Raw genomic sequence first — 16084 nt, 5'->3', positions numbered from 1 at the left:
ACACGGGAGACCTCTTAGAGCTACAGTTGCTCTTTATTATGTTTTGATATGCCTGGACCAGAACAGTCCATTATTTTTAACGACACATAGCTTTTGGCAAAATGCACGCTCCACTCTTTTTACAACACTGTCTTCTGGAATGTGAGTGTGTATGAAGCTCCATTATGACATGGTCCTGGGGGGAGGCATGGGATGCGATTTTAACTCTACTCACACAGCAGCAACCTGCCAGCTGGGCAGTTAAAATTGCCCTGGCTCTTACCTGTCCAAAAGCCGCCATGATTGCAACATCTGCAATTTTTACCTGCTCTCCTGAGCAGGCAGCAAGGACAGGTGCCCGGAGCCAGCAGGGTCCTTTCTTTACATGTGCATTTTGTGGCCCGATGACATCATTGAGACCTGACTGTAATTTTAACTTGGGCCTGAGCGAGGAATCCACCCGGAGTTAAAATCGAGGCCAAAATACACGTTGGAACCTCTCCAATCAGGTTCCCACCCCTGCCACAGTACTGAAACGGCCCTAATAAAATGCCATCCTCTGTCACTGTGGCAAACTACCCTCCTCATCCTTCACGACCTGTCTGCAGCCTTTGACATGGTTGATCACACCATCCCGCTCCAACACCACACCTCCATTGTGCAGCTAAGTGGACTACCTTCACGAGCAGTCCAGGGAGCATCGAGAGGCGGGAGTTCGGGAGACGAGCGGCCTACAAGAGGCCTGTCAGCGAGCAGTCCGGGGAGCATTGAGAGGCGGGAGTTCGGGAGGCGAGCGGCCTACAAGAGGCCTGTCAGCGAGCAGTCCGGGGAGCATTGAGAGGCGGGAGTTCGGGAGACGAGTGGCCTACAAGAGGCCTGTCAGCGAGCAGTCCGGGGAGCATCGAGAGGCGGGAGTTTGGGAGGCGAGCGGCCTACAAGAGGCCTGTCAGCGAGCAGTCCGGGGAGCATCGAGAGGCGGGAGTTCGGGAGGCGAGCGGCCTACAAGAGGCCTGTCAGCGAGCAGTCCGGGGAGCATCGAGAGGCGGGAGTTCGGGAGGCGAGCGGCCTACAAAAGGCCTGTCAGCGAGCAGTCCGGGGAGCATCGAGAGGCGGGAGTTCGGGAGGCGAGCGGCCTACAAAAGGCCAGCCGGTGCAGCTGCAGCTGGGAAAGAAGGCAAAAAAGAAGTAGAACGAAATCGAAAGGTGACGTTACAGCCAAGGGGATAAGTGGTAATTGGTGAGTACTTTTTCTTTTTCTTTTCTTTGTCAGTAAGTAACCTTCAGCATTGTTGTTGCCAAATTAAGTTAACCTAAGGGTTAAGTCATGGCAGGAGAGCTCAGACATGTGTATTTCTCCTCCTGTAATATGTGGGAAGTCAGGGACGCTTCCAGTGTCCCTGACGACTATGTGTGCAGGAAGTGCATCCGCCTGCAGCACCTGACAGACCGCATTGCAACACTGGAGCTGTGGGTGGATTTACTCTGGAGCATCCACGATGCTGAGGATGACGTGAATAGCGTGTTTAGCGAGTTGGTCTTACCGCAGGTAAAGGATACACAGCCAGATAGGGAATGGGTGATCAACAGGAAGAGCAGTGCAAGGAAGGTAGCGCAGGGGTCCCCTGCGCTCATCCCCCTGCAAAACAGATACACTGCTTTGGGTACTGTTGAGGGGGATGACTCATCAGGGGAGAGCAGCAGCAGCCAAGTTTAAGGCACCGTGGGTGGCTCTGCTGCACAGGAGGGCAGGAAAAAGAGTGGGAGTGCTATAGTGATAGGGGATTCAATGGTAAGGGGAATAGATAGGCATTTCTGCGACCGCAACCGAGACTCCAGGATGGTATGTTGCCTCCCTGGTGCAAGGGTCAAGGACATTCTGAAAAGGGAGGCTGAACAGCCAGTTGTCGTGGTGCATATAGGTACCAATGATATAGGTAAAAAATGGGATGAGGTCTTACGAGATGAATTTAGGGAGCTAGGAACTAAATTAAAAAGTGGGACCTCAAAAGTAGTAATCTCAGGATTGCTACCAGTGCCACGTGCTAGTCAGAGTAGGAATCGCAGGATAGCTCAGATGAATACATGGGTTGAGGAAAAGTGCAGAAGGGAGGGATTCAAATTCCTGGGACATTGGAACCGGTTCTGGGGGAGGTGGGACTAGTACAAACCGGATGGTCTGCACCTGGGCAGGACCGGAACCAATGTCCTAGGGGGAGTGTTTGCTGGTGCTATTGAGGAAGAGTTAAACTAATATGGCCGGGAGATGGGAACCTATGCAGGGAGACCGAGGGAAATAAAATGGAGGCAAAAGCAAAAGATAGAAAGGAGAATAGTAAAAGTGGAGGGCAGAGAAACCCAAGGCAAAAAACAAAAAAGGGCCACATTAAGCAATATTCTCAAGGGGCAAAGTGTGTTAAAAAGACAAACCTGAAGGCTCTGTGCCTCAATGCGAGGAGTATTCGGAATAAGGTAGACGAATTAAGTGTGCAGATAACAGTTAATGGATATGATGTAATTGGCATCACGGAGACATGGCTCCAGGGTGACCAAGGCTGGGAACTCAACATCCAGGGGTATTCAACATTCAGGAAGGATAGACAGAAAGGAAAAGGAGGCGGGGTGGCGTTGCTGGTTAAAGAGGAAATGAATGCAATAGTAAGGAGGGACATTAGCTTGGATGATGTGGAATCGTATGGGTGGAGCTGCGGAATATCAAAGGGCAGAAAACGTGAGTGGGAGTTGTGTACAGACCACCAAACCGTAGTAGTAAGGTTAGGGACAGCATCAAACAAGAAATAAGGGATGTATGCAATAAAGGTACAGCAGTTATCATGGGCGACTTTAATCTACATATTGATTGGGCTAACCAAATTGGTAGCAATGTGGTGGAGGAGGATTTCCTGGAGTTTATTAGGGATGGTTTTCTAGACCAATATGTCGAGGAACCAACTAGAGAGCTGGCCATCCTAGACTGGGTGATGTGTAATGAGAAGGGACTAATTAGCAATCTTGTTGTGCAAGGCCCCTTCAGGAAGAGTGACCATAACATGGTAGAATTCTTTATTAAGATGGAGAGTGACACAGTTAATTCAGAAACTAGGGTCCTGAATTAAAGAAAGGTAACTTCGATGGTATAAGGCATGAATTGGCTAGAATAGACTGGCAAATGATACTTAAAGGATTGACAGTGGATAGGCAATAGCAAACATTTTAAAGATCACATGGATGAACTTCAACAATTGTACATCCCTGTCTGGAGTACAGGTAAAACGGGGATGATAGCTCAACCGTGGCTAACAAGAGAAATTAAGGATAGTGTTAAATCCAAGCAAGAGGCATATAAATTGGCCAGAAAAAGCAGCAAACCTGAGGACTGGGAGAAATTTAGAAGTCAGCAGAGGAGGACTAAGGGTTTAATTAAGAGGTGGAAAATAGAGTACGAGAGGAAGCTTGCCGGGAACATAAAAACTAACTGCAAAAGCTTCTATAGATATGTGAAGAGAAAAAGATTAGTGAAGACAAATGTAGGTCCCTTGCAGTCGGATTCAGGTAAATTTATAATGGGGAACAAAGAAATGGCAGACCAAGTGAACAAATACTTTGGTTCTGTCTTCACGAAGGAAGACACAAATAACCTTCCGGATGTACTAGGGGACCGAGTCTAGTGAGAAGGAGGAACTGAAGGATATCCTTATTAGGCGGGAAATTGTGTTAGGGAAATTGATGCGATTGAAAGCCGATAAATCCCCGGGTCCTGATAGTCTGCATCCCAGAGTACTTGAGGAAGTAGATCTAGAAATAGTGGATGCATTGGTGATCATTTTCCAACATTCTATCGACTCTGGATCAGTTCCTATGGACTGGAGGGTAGCTAATGTAACACCACTTTTTAAAAAAGGAGGGAGAGAGAAAACAGGTAATTATAGACCGGTTAGCCTGACATAAGAAGTGGTGAAAATGTTGGAATCAATCATTAAGGATGAAATAGCAACGCATTTGGAAAGCAGTGACAGGATCGGTCCAAGTTAGCATGGATTTATGAAAGGGAAATCATGCTTGATGAATCTTCTGGACATTTTTGAGGATGTACCGAGCAGAGTGGACAAGGGAGAACAAGTGGATGTGGTGTATTTGGACTTTCAAAAGGCTTTTGACAAGGCCCCACACAGGAGATTGGTGTGCACAGTCAAAGCTCATGGTATTGGGGATAATGTACTGATGTGGATGGAGAACTGGTTGGCAGACAGGAAGCAGAGAGTCAGGATAAATGGGTCCTTTTCAGAATGGCAGGCAGTGACTAGTGGAGTGCCGCAGGGCTCAGTGCTGGAACCCCAGCTCTTTACAATATACATTAATGAGTTAGATGAAGGAATTGAGTGTAATATCTCCCAGTTTGCAGATGACACTAAACTGGGTGGTAGTGTGAGCTGTGAGGAGGATGCTAAGAGGCTGCAGGGTGACTTGGACAGGTTAGGTGAGTGTGCAAATGCATGGCAGATGCAGTATAATGTGGATAAATGTGAGGTTATCCACTTTGGGGGCAAAGACACGAAGGCAGAATATTATCTGAATGGCAGCAGATTAAGAAAAGGGGAGATGCAATGAGACCTGGATGTCATGGTTCATCAGTCATTGAAAGTTGGCATGCAGGTACAGCAGGCGATGAAGAAGGCAAATGGTATGTTGGCCTTCATAGCTAGTGAATTTGAGCATAGGAGCAGGGAGGTCTTACTGCAGTTGTACAAGGCCTTGGTGAGACCTCACCTGGAATATTGTGTTCAGTTTTGGTCTCCTAATCTGAGGAAGGATGTTCTTGCTATTGAGGGAGTGCAGCAAATGTTCACCAGACTGATTCCAGGGATGGCTGGACTGACATATGAGGAGAGACTGGATCAACTGGGCCTTTATACACTGGAGTTTAGAAGGATGAGAGGGGATCTCATAGAAATGTATAAGTTTCTGACGGGACTGGACGGTTAGATGCGGGAAGAATGTTCCCAATGTTGGGGAAGTCCAAAATCAGGGCTCACGGTCTTAGGATAATGGGTAGGCCATTTAGGACTGAGATGAGGAGAAACTTCTTCACTCAGAGAGTTGTTAACCTGTGGAATTCCTTGCCGCAGAGAGTTGTTGATGCAGTTCATTGGATATATTCAAGAGGGAGTTAGATATGGCCTTACAGCTAAAGGGATCAAGGGGTATGGAGAGAAAGCAGGAAAGGGGTACTGAGGGAATGATCAGCCATGATCTTATTGAATGGTGATCCAGGCTCGAAGGGCCGAATGGCCTACTCTTGCACCTATTTTCTATGTTTCTATGTTTCTATGTTTCCACTCTTGCCTATCCTGTCATGGTCAGAGTATCCACTGCGGTGGACCAAACTACTCAAATTCCAAAAGCAAAACACTGCGGATGCTGGAATCTGAAATAAAAACAGAAAAGGCTGGAAATACTCCACAGGTCAAGCAGCATCTGTGGAGAGAGAAAAATGGAGTTAATGTTTCAGGTCGATGACCCTTCATCAGAACTCCCCTGCTCTTCTACAAATAGTGCTTTGGGATCTTTTACAACCACCTGAGAGGGCAGGCGAGTTTTCGATTTAACGTCTCACCCAATAGACGGCAACAGTGTGGCTCTCCCTCAGCACTGAACGGAAATGTCAATCTACATTATGTGCTCAAGTCCCTGGAGTAGGATTTGAACCCAAAACCTTCTGACGCAAAGGCGAGAGTGCTACCACTGAACCACAGCTAACATTTGCACATATGTTATAAACTCAGGTAGAATTTATCTCCATCAAATTTTATAAATTATTTTAATCAACCAACTTTTTACTTTGATTTTGAAACAAAAAATGTTGTTTGTGTTGGAATGATGTAGACTGTGAGGCAGTTATTGTTTGCTTATATGTTCATTTCCAGTTAATGACGTCAGGCTGTATGGTGTCATACAGTGAATGGGCATTCTTGATTTGATCAGGGTTGGGAGTGATATATGATCGATTGCACCCTCCAGTTTCCTAACTCCTATGCTGTTCACATTTGTGGTTCTAGGATGTTGGGAGACAGCTGTTTAACCTTGCAGATACCATTGAAGAGGGATCCATGCCCAAGGAACTGGTGGATATTGTGAAGAAGCTGTGGGCTAATGCAGGAGTTCAGGCTTGCTTTGAGAAGGCAGCAGACTATCAGCTCAATTGCTCGACCTCCTAGTATGTTCAGGCCTGTATCCAACGATAGGCTAGAAATTAACTATGTCAATATATTTTCTATATTCATTCAGGGGATGTGGGTGTTGCTGACAAAGCCAGCATTTATTGCCCATCCCGAATTGCCCTCGAGAAGGTGGTGGTGAGCCACCTTCTTGAATTGCTGCAGTCCTTGTGTGAAGGTCCTCCTATACTGCTGTTAGGGAGGGAGTTCCAGGATTTTAATCCAGCGACGATGAAGGAATGGTGATATATTTCCAAGTCAGGATGGTGTGTGATTTGGAGGGGAACTTGCAGGTGATGGTGTTCCCATGTCCTTCTAGATGGTAGAGGTCGCGAATTTGGGAGGTGCTGTCGAAGAAGCTTTGGTGAGTTGCTGCAGTGCATCTTGTAGATGGTGCACACTGAAGCCAGGAGGCGCCGGTGGTGGAGGGGGTACCAGTCAAGCAGGCTGCTTTGTCCTGGAAGGTGTTGAGCTTCTTGAGTGTTTTGGAGCTGCACTCACCAGGCAGGTGAAGAGTATTCCATCACATTCCTGACTTAGAACATAAGAACATAAGAATTAGGAACAGGAGTAGGCCATCTAGCTCCTCGAGCCTGCTCCGCCATTCAAAAAGATCATGGCTGATCTGGCCGTGGACTCAGCTCCACTTACCCGCCCGCTCCCCATAACCCTTAATTCCCTTATTGGTTAAAAATCTATCTGTCTATGATTTGAATACATTCAATGAGCTAGCCTCAGCTGCTTCCTTGGGCAGAGAATTCCACAGATTCACAACCCTCTGGGAGAAGAAATTCCATCTCAACTCGGTTTTAAATTGGCTCCCCCGTATTTTGAGGCTGTGCCCCCTAGTTCTAGTCTCCCCGACCAGTGGAAACAACCTCTCTGCCTCTATCTTGTCTATCCCTTTCATTATTTTAAATGTTTCTATAAGATCACCCCTCATCCTTCTGAACTCCAACGAGTAAAGACCCAGTCTACTCAATCTATCATCATAAGGTAACCCCCTCATCTCCGGATTCAGCCTAGTGAATCGTCTCTGTACCCCCTCCAAGGCTAGTATATCCTTCCTTAAGTAAGGTGACCAAAACTGCACGCAGTATTCCAGGTGCGGCCTCGCCAATACCCTGTACAGTTGCAGCAGGACCTCCCTGCTTTTGTACTCCATCCCTCTCACAATGAAGGCCAACATTCAATTCGCCTTCCTGATTACCTGCTGCACCTGCAAACTAACCTTTTGGGATTCATGCACAAGGACCCCCAGGTCCCTCTGCACCGCAGCATGTTGTAATTTCTCCCCATTCAAATAATATTCGCTTTTACTGTTTTTTTTCCCAAGGTGGATGACCTCACATTTTCCGACATTGTATTCCATCTGCCAAACCTTAGCCCATTCGCTTAACCTATCTAAATCTCTTTTCAGCCTCTCTGTGTCCTCTACACAACCCGCTTTCCCACTAATCTTTGTATCATCCGCAAATTTTGTTACACTACACTCTGTCCCCTCTTCCAGGTCATCTATGTATATTGTAAACAATTGTGGTCCCAGCACCAATCCCTGTGGCACACCACTAACCACTGATTTCCAACCCGAAAAGGACCCATTTATCTCGACTCTCTGCTTTCTGTTAGCCAGCTAATTCTCGATTTATGCTAATAATTTCCTCTGACTCCGCGTACCTTTATCTTCTGCAGTAACCTTTTGTGTGGCACCTTATCGAATGCCTTTTGGAAATCTAAATACACCACATCCATCGGTACACCTCTATCCACCATGCTCGTTATATCCTCAAAGAATTCCAGTAAATTAGTTAAACATGATTTCCCCTTCATGAATCCATGTTGCGTCTGCTTGATTGCATTATTCCTATCTAGATGTCCCACTATTTCTTCCTTAATGATAGCTTCAAGCATTTTCCCCACTACAGATGTTAAACTAACCAACCTATAGTTACCTGCCTTTTGTCTGCCCCCTTTTTTAAACAGAGACGTTACATTAGCTGCTTTCCAATCCACTGGTACCTCCCCAGAGTCCAGAGAATTTTGGAAGATTATAACGAATGCATCTGCTATAACTTCCGCCATCTCTTTTAATACCCTGGGATGCATCTCATCAGGACCAGGGGACTTGTCTACCTTGAGTCCCATTAGCCTGTCCAGCATACCCCCCTAGTGATAGTGATTGTCTCAAGGTCCTCCCTTCCCACATTCCCGTGACCAGCAATTTTTGGCATGGTTTTTGTGTCTTCCACTGTGAAGACTGAAGCAAAATAATTGTTTAAGGTCTCAGCCATTTCCACATTTCCCATTATTAAATCCCCGTTCTCATCTTCTGAGGGACCAACATTTACTTTATTCACTCTTTTCCGTTTTATATATCGGAAAGCTTTTACTATTTGTTTTTATGTTTTGCGCAAGTTTACTTTCGTAATCTATCTTTCCTTTCTTTATTGCTTTCTTAGTCATTCTTTGCTGGCGTTTAAAATTTTCCCAATCTTCTATTTTCCCACTAACCTTGGCCACCTTATACGCATTGGTTTTTAATTTGATACTCTCCTTTATTTCCTTGGTTATCCACGGCTGGTTATCCCTTCTCTTACCGCCCTTCTTTTTCACTGGAATATATTTTTGTTGAGCACTATAAAAGAGCTCCTTAAAAGTCCTCCTCTGTTGCTCAATTGTGCCACTGTTTAGTCTATGTTCCCAGTCTACTTTAGCTAACTCTGCCCTCATCTCACTGTAGTCCCCTTTGTTTAAGCATAGTGCACTCGTTTGAGACACTACTTCCTCACCCTCAATCTGTATTACAAATTCAACCATACTGTGATCGCTCATTCCGAGAGGATCTTTTACTAGAAGATCGTTTATTATTCCTGTCTCGTTACACAGGACCAGATCTAAGATAGCTTGCTCCCTTGTAGGTTCTGTAACATACTGTTCTAAGAAACAATCCCATATGCATTCTATGAATTCCTCCTCCAGGCTACCCCGTGCGATTTGATTTGACCAATCGATATGTAGGTTAAAATCCCCCATGATTACTGCCGTTCCTTTTTCACATGCCTCCATTATTCCCTTGATTATTGTCCGCCCCACCATGAAGTTATTATTTGGGGGCCTATAAACTACACCCACCAGTGACTTTTTCCCCTTACTATCTCTAATCTCCACCCACAATGATTCAACATTTTGTTCATTAGAACCAATATCGTCTCTCACAACTGCCCTGATATCATCCTTTATTAACTGAGCTACCCCACCTCCTTTCCCTTCTTGCCTATCCTTCCGAATTTCAGATACCCCTGTATGTTTAATTACCAGTCTTGACCACCCTGCAACCACATTTCTGTAAAGGCCACCAAATCATACCCAGTTGTAATGATTTGTGCCGTCAACTCATTTACTTTATTTCAAATGCTGCGTGCGTTTAGGTAGAGTGTTTTAATACTAGTTTTTAAACCATGATTTTTAGTTTTGACCCCTCCTGCAGCCCCTTTATATTCATACATATTGTCGCTTCCTATCACCTTGTGGTTTACACTTACCCCAGTGCTACTCTGCTGTGTTGCCTCCTGCCTTTTGCATTCTTTCTTGGGGGCCTGTTCATCTGCGCTCTCACCCACTCTAACTAGCTCAGAGCCCTCTCCTGGGTTCCGAATACTCCTCGCATTGAGGCACCGAGCTTTCAGGCTTGCCTTTTTATTACACTTTGACCATTTAGAATTTTGCTGTACAGTGGCCCTTTTTGTTTTTTGCCTTCGGTTTCTCTGTCCTCCACTTTTACTCATCTCCTTTCTGTCTTTTGCTTCTGTCTCCATTTTGTTTCCCTCTGTCTCCCTGCATTGGTTCACATTTCCCTGCCATATTAGTTTAACTCCTCCCCAACAGCACTAGCAAACACATCCCCTAGGACATTGGTTCCGGTCCTGCCTGAGTGCAGACCTTCCGGTTTGTACTGGTCCCACCTCCCCCAGAACAGGTTCCAATGCCCCAGGAATTTAAATTCCTCCCTGCTGCACCACTGCTCAAGCCACGTATTCATCTGCGCTATCCTGCGATTCCTACTCGGGCTAGCACGTGGCACTGGTAGCAATCCCAAGATTACTACTTTTGAGGTCGTACTTTTTAATTTAGCTCTTTTTACTTGTGCCTTGTAGATGGTGGAAAGACTTTGGGGGGAGGCTTTGCTGGTTGAAGACTTACAGCATTCCTATATGTTATTTTAATGGAAGGATGAATCTGTTTGCTTTAAACTGATTAATGCCTCCATTAAAAATAATGGACAGAGGAATATCATGCCAGCATATTGTTACCCCACTAATCCCACCAGTGAATTTAGTCTGAAGTCTTTAAGTGAAAGCAACATTCACCACATCTTCCATGAAGAACTGTTGCCTTCTTTTTCTCATCATGTTTTGTACCATGTGTGACCATCACTGGTTCTTGTGTGACAGTGTGTTACAAATATACTGAGAATGGATAGCTGTGGATACATCAAAAAGGAATCGGTGATGCATGATTCTACTGCTGTTACTGGAGCATCTCATGTCCGCACACCCCCCCCCCCCCCCCACACACACAAAATTGGTGTCACTTTTTCCATTCTATGACCAGCTAATTGGAAGTACTGCCTCATGAGAGTAATGTCAGATCGTGCTCTATTGCAAGGTAAAACAGTTCTCTCTTGTGAACCAAATCGATTGGTCAAGAAGACTAAGCTCACCTTAACTATTGGATTGGGCAGATTGGAGTGACATGGTGGTCTGGGTTTGATTGAATTTCATCCTAACTAGGTTAACTACATGCCCATCCACCATTTTCATATTGGCATCCAAAGTGTTAGCAAGTATCAGTCAGTGGCTCAGTGGTTGGCATCCTCCCCTCTGAGTCAGAAGGTCATGGGTTCAAGTCCCACTGCAGAGACTTGAGCACAAAAATGTAGGCTGACACTCCAGTGCAGTGCTGAGGGAGTGCTGCACTGTCAGAGTTGCCGTCTTCAAACCGAGGCCCCGTCTGTTCTCTCAGGTGGACGTAAAAGATCCCACTGCACTATTTTGAAGAAGAGCTCTGAAATGATCCCCGGTGTCCTGGCCAATATTTATCCCCCAATCAACATCACTATGACAGATTATCTGGTCATTATCACATTGCTGTTTGTGGGAGCTTGCTGTGCGCACATTGGCTGCCACGTTTCCCACATTACAACAGTGACTGCACTTTAAAAAGTACTTAATTCGCTATAAAGTGCTTGGGGACGTCTGGTGGTCGTGATAGGCGCTATATAAATGCAAGTCTATCTTTACGAGACATTACAAGTGAGAAGCAATTGCTATTTTTTCAGTGGTTGGAGTTGCTTTGGAAATTCTTTTCAGACTGAGTATCTTCCTTAATGGCAGGAGGTGAATGAATAGGTCACTGATTTTAATGACTTGTGAGGTTGATACAGTTGAGTGTGTGGGTATCGCCCATGTTGATAAGTAGTGTGATGTAATGTGCACTTAGGCATCACATATTTAAACAAGTGAACTCAAAAACATAGCACCTAAGGGACGATACTGTGAAAACATAATGCTTGGTTGAGTATGGGTTGTGTAAACATGATATCACAGCGGAACCGATGTGGTTTCCTTTTTATACTGTAACAGTGCTGAGGATGTTGACACATCGCACAGAAAAGTAGACCGATAGCTAGCACTATTTTGCTCGATACAGTTTTTTGCTGTAAAATATATCCTTTTCCAACAAAGTGAGGTCTTAAAGTTGATAGATTACTCATTTAGAAAGAAAGAAAGACTTGGGATTTATATAGCGCCTTTCACGATCACCGGATGTCTCAAAGCGCTTTACAGCCAATTAAGTACTTTTAGAGTGTAGTCGCTGTTGTAATGGAGGAAAGTGACCCAGCAGAATCAAATAGTAGGATCTGAATCAAAAGCAAAATAGTGTGGATGAAATAGAAAAAGAAAAGGCTGGAAATACTTAGCAGGTCAGGCAACATCTGTGGAGAGAGAGAGTTAATGTTTGAGGTCGATGACCTCCCGTCAGAACACTGTAGGATCTGCGGTGTTCTGCTCCTAAGCTTAACTGTGACTTCATAAGACTGAAGGGCATTTGAATTTTTAGGAACTTGAAAAGGTTTTTAGGCCCAAACAAGCCTTGTCTTTTTTCATAGGCCAGCCCTATTATCCACCTCCTCCCCATATCCCTCAGCCACTTCTCTCTCCTCAATAATATCCAATTATTCTCAAACGTATTTAAAATGTCACTTCAGTTGCCTTCCCTGCTGACTGATTTCACAACTAGCTCGCACGTTGTCTGAATATGCTCTTTTGACTTCCTTTTTTACTTCTAACTTCCTTATTTTGAACTTGTGTCCTTGGGACCTTTCACCATAGACGACAATCACAGAATCATAGACTGGTTACAGCACAGAAGGAGGCCATTCGGCTCATCAAGCCCATACCAGCCCTCTGCAAGAGCACCTCAGCTAGTCCCATTCCCCCACCCTTTCCCCGCAGCCCTGCAATTCTTTTTCTTTCAAGCACTTATCCAATTCCCCTTTGAAAGCCGTGATTGAGTCTGCCTCCACCACTCTTTCAGGCAGCGCATTCCAGATCCTAACCACTCACTGCGTAAAAAAGTTTCCCATCATGTCATAAGAACATAAGAACATATGAGCTGGAGTAGGCCATTCGGCCCCTCAGTTCTGCTCCACCACCCAATGAGATCATGGCTGATCTTCTACCTCAACGCCACTTTTTTGCACTATCCCCATATCCCTTGATTCCCTTAATATCCAAAAATCTATCGATCTCAAATGTACAAAGACTGAGTCTCCACAGCCCTCTGGGGTAGAGAATTCCAAAGATTCACCACCCTCTGAGTGAAGGAGTTTCTCCTCATCTCAGTCCTAAATGGCCGACCCCTTATTCTGAGACAGTGACCCCTGGTTCTAGACTCCCCAGCCAGAGGAAACATCCTCCCTGCATCTACCCTGTCAAGCCTTGTAAGAATTATGTAGGCTTCAATGAGATCACCTCTTCATTCTTTGAAACTCTAGAGAATATAGAGGCCTAGTCTACTCAATCTCTCCTCATAGGACAATTCCCCCCCATCCCAGGAATCAATCTGGTGAACCTTTATTGCACTCCCTCTATGGCAAATATATCCTTCCTTAGGTAAGGAGACCAAAACTTACACAATACTCCAGGTGCAGTCTCACCAGGGCCCTATGTCACCTTTGGTTCTTCTGCCAATCACCTTAAATCTGTGCCCTCTGGTTCTCGATCCTTCCACCAATGGGAACAGTTTCTCTCTATCTAATCTGTCTAAACCGCTCATGATTTTGAACACCTCCATCAAATCTCCTCTCCATCTTGTCTGCTGTAAAGGAGAACACTTCACAACAAATTGTTCAAATACCAGAAGTAGATTTGTTAAGCTTTGGAATGACATTAGCTGGAAATAATATTTAGCTCTCAACTTCCAATGCAATGGTTTCTTTGCTTTTATTGGAACTCTGTTCTGTGGGAGAGTTCATGCTGTGAGCGAATTAAAGCAGACTCACTTGCGGTAGGAAAGAACCTGCATTTCTATAGCACCTTTCACAACCACAAGATGTCCCAAAGTGCTTTACAGCCAATTAATTACTTTTGAAATGTTGTCACTGAAGATAAAACGGCAGCCAAAATTACGCACAGCAAGGTCCCACAAACAGCAATCTGAGATCAATGACCAGATAATCTTTTCCTTTACTGATGTTGCTTTCGGGATAAATATTGTCCAGAACACCAGCAGAACTCCTATTCTCTTGTGGAAATGGTGCCATGACATATTTTACATCCACCTGAGAGGGCAGACAGGCTCTCGGTTTTAATGTCTCATCCAAAAGACGGCACTTCTGCAGCGCTCTCATTCGGGGCTCGAGTACCACTAGGCCACGGCTGACATCTAAGCTTCAAGGCAATATCTACAAAATGCGATGCAGATTCATGAGCTGTAGAGGAACAAGACAATACGGACGATTTTTCTGTTAGCTTCAATTCACTGAGCGTAATGAGTTGGAAAAAGCGGCGTAGGTCTGTAATGTTGGGTCCCCCTCCCATTCGAGCATGAAGTGCTTTTCTGGGGGGGGGGTGGTATGTCAGTTATTGGCACCTCAGTCTTAGTTCTGGTATTATTGTAACTTTTGATTTTAACAATAGAATGATGAGGTATTAATCAGGTATGCGTAGCGATGTGATTTGTTTCTCTCCGTCAGCTACTTGAATAATCTGGACAGAATCATAACTGCTGGTTATATTCCTAATGAGCAAGATGTCTTGAGGTCCAGAGTTAAGACCACGGGTATTATTGAAGAACAATTCGCTTGCCAGGACCTGAACTTCAGGTAAAGAAAGGGCTGCATGGTTTTCTGATTTAGTCCAAACCTCCTGAAAGGTGCAAACAATAAGAGTTGCCGTTTCCTGTCTACCGAACTGTGTTGTCCACCAGGCAGAGTTCAGATGAATCCCAGTAGCGGTCAGACCGGAATTTGCGATCAGCAATGAAGCGAAGGCGTTTGTTGCTGGCACCGCAGTACGCTCCGCACAAGCATCTCACGGTCCCTGTGTCGAGAACTCCGGGTTTTCCCATCTTCAATTCAAATCAACGGCAGCTACTGGGGATTCCCTTGTGCGAACTGCTGTCCAAGCAGCCAATCAAAAGGCAGAATTCTCAGACAGCGAACGAGGAAGTGAGTAAGGCCCTAAAATTCTAAGGGGGAGAAATTCGGACGCACCTCTGTTGCAGCGATGTCCTGGGCATGACGCGATATTTTGCGCCGGCAAATGGATTGCTTCTGCCGTCGCAAAATTCACCAGCTGGGCCTGGAGTTTGGAGCGGGGCGCTAAAGGAGGCGTTGCACATCTCTTTTAGGGTACTAGGCCGGCTGAGTAAAGGAAAGTCCCGAGCTAAACAGCCGGCCTCAGAGCGCCGTATGAGAGAGCTCGGGGGGGGGGAAAAAACCCTGAAAATAACCCACCAAAAACATTCCCAATACATTATTGACTCGACCCCAACAATAAATCACAAAAATAAAAAAAGTCATAAACAATCACACTTACCTGAGGTAGCCATTTCTTCAATCACTTAAGTCGGTACAGCTTGGAACGCCCGCTTTCACAGGCGTTCCCATTAGGGGGTGCAACGGAGTGGGCACGATCCAAATATTGAGCCGGTGTCGCAACCAGAGGCGATGCACACCGGCTCACCTCTCCCGGGCGGTACTGCTCCACGCCCCCCTGTAAACCCGGCGCAAGTGCTTCCCTCCGCCATTACCGCCCCTCCGGGGCGTTAAGACGGACAGCAAAAGATCGAAAAATCCAGCCCTAACTCTTTAAAAATGTTAGAGAGAACGAAACAAAGATTGGGGTTCTCGCATGGGGAAAAGGCAAACCTGAAATAAAGAGGGACATACTTAAAAAAATATTAAAAGAATATCTTTTTTAAGTTTCTTAACAATTTAAATGTTTTATTAAAATGGACACATTTCACACTGCATAAAATTAAATGTAGTTTTCTAGGCCGTTAGCATTTGATTAGCAGTAATAACGCTGTTGAAACCCCCAGTTACACCTAATCCAGTTGGGTCTAACTTTTAGTGTGGAATTTAACAGTGTAATTACTGCGGAAGAGCTGAGGATTTAGTCAGTTTCCCTGATTTGGGTGATGAGACAAATTGCCGGCTCTGTGGTAGTTGTTGGGGGAAGGGGCGGGGGGTGGGGTGGGGGGGTAGGGGGTGGGGAGCGGTGCACAGCATATCTTGTTTCGAAGTTGTGGCAAATCCCAAAGTTGCGGTCAGTTTCAATTGCGGAATGACGGGGAATGCTGCGAGTTCGCTGTCTTCCTGACCGCAA

General features: G+C 45.4%; 1 pseudogene; it reads left to right on the top strand.

The window, feature by feature from the left end:
• LOC139228291 (guanine nucleotide-binding protein G(t) subunit alpha-2-like) overlaps positions 1 to 16084 on the top strand; it is a 63820-nt pseudogene that overhangs the window by 35329 nt on the left and 12407 nt on the right.

This window comes from Pristiophorus japonicus, chromosome 17 (genome assembly GCF_044704955.1).
Source record: "Pristiophorus japonicus isolate sPriJap1 chromosome 17, sPriJap1.hap1, whole genome shotgun sequence".
Lineage (NCBI taxonomy): Eukaryota > Metazoa > Chordata > Chondrichthyes > Pristiophoridae > Pristiophorus > Pristiophorus japonicus.
This window is presented reverse-complemented; position numbering and strand designations above follow the sequence as displayed.